Raw genomic sequence first — 1,706 nt, 5'->3', positions numbered from 1 at the left:
GTTACTTTTTAAAAGGAATGCTAGAGTTCTGATTTAGACAATCCAACATTATTGATAATTGATTCAGTGTCTCATTTTTAAGGTCTGTAAGCCCTTTTAGAACTTTGTCATTTTCATCCCCAGAGAAATCAGAAGTGAGCCAAATGGAGCTGCTGATTTGCAAATAGAAGAAGAACACCTTGGGTTTATCTTCAGTACTAGGGCAGGAATATGATACAGTGGCAAATAGCACAGGTTTGTGTCAGATATACTGGGTTAACATGCTGGGAACCATCACTTACTAATTGTGTGACCTTGAGTAAACAACTTCCCTAAGGCTCAGTTAAACAACTTCCCTAAGGCTCAGTTTTCCCCTTCTGCAGTTTCTAAAATAAACTAAGCTCTCCAAGCTTTAGTGCCTCTGTACAGGCAGCTCCCTCTGCCTCAAATACCCTTCACCTCCTATAACTCTGACTCTTACTCATCATTGCCTCTTCCTAGAAGCCCTGATTTGCCAGTCAGAGAATTCTCAAGTGCTGTAAACACATCTTTATTCATAATAAAGATAAGATAATTGGTGGCTTTAAAAAATTTGTTTCTTCCATAGGACCCAGCAAAAGAGACCCAGATACAAAAAGAGTCTGACCCATGGCCTCTTTTTGTCCTCAAGATAAGAATGTTTTTTGCATTTTTAAAGAATTAGAAGAAGGAAGAGGAGGAGAGGTTGAGAGTGTTGGCTCATGCCTGTAATCCTAGCATTCTGGGAGGCTGAGGTGGGTGGATCGCCTGAACTCAGGAGTTCGAGACCAGTCTGAGCAAGAGTGAGATCTTCCCAACACCAATCTCTACTAAAAAAATGAAAAGAAAAGAAAACTAGCCAGGCATTGTAGTAGGCACCTGTAGTCCCAGCTACTTGGGAGGCTAACACAAGAGAATGACTTGAGACCAAGAGTTTGAGGTTGCCGTGAGCTAAGATGCCATGACATTCTACCCAGGATAACAAAGTGAGACTCTGTCTCCAAAAAAAGGAGGAGGAGGAGGAAAAGGAGGAGGAAACCAGAAGAAGGTGCAACAGAGATAATACGTATCCCCCAAAGCCTAAAATATTGCTGTCTGGACCTTCACAGAAAAAAAAAATTGCTGACCTCTGCCATTTATCATAAGCAATTTGGGGGCAGGACTCTTTTTATTTCACTGTAGCGCTATATGTCCTACTCCCATCACAATGCCTGGATCATAGGCACTCAGATGCTTGTTAAGTGAAGGAATAAATGGTGGGTATAATCAGTATTTTTAAAGGTATAATTTATCATAGAATCAAAACACAATTTTGTTTCCCAATGTCTCAACAAAATGTATCCCATTGACATAAGCTTTCCCTTACTCTAGATGGAAACTTGGCTAGATCACATGACTTTTCTGCTCACTTCTTCAAAAATTAACAGTCCTAAGGAGACTCTAACTCACAAAATACAGTATTGATTCAGTAATTAGGATGTATTCAGTTCAAGATATTAATCAGGCTCGGCACCTGTGGCTCAAGTGGCTAAGGTGCCAGCCATGTACACCTAAGGTGGCGGGTTTGAATCCAGCCTGGGCCAAACAACAATGACGGCTGCAACCAACAAATGGCCGGGCGTTGTGGCGGGCACCTGTGGTCCCAGCTACTTGGGAGGCGGAGGCAGGAGACTCGTTTGAGCCCAGGAGTTGGAGGTTGCTGTGAGCTG

This window comes from Otolemur garnettii, unplaced genomic scaffold, assembly GCF_000181295.1.
Source record: "Otolemur garnettii isolate 467f Iridium unplaced genomic scaffold, OtoGar3 scaffold00267, whole genome shotgun sequence".
Taxonomy (NCBI): Eukaryota; Metazoa; Chordata; class Mammalia; order Primates; family Galagidae; genus Otolemur; species Otolemur garnettii.
Note: the sequence above shows the minus strand (reverse complement) of the source record.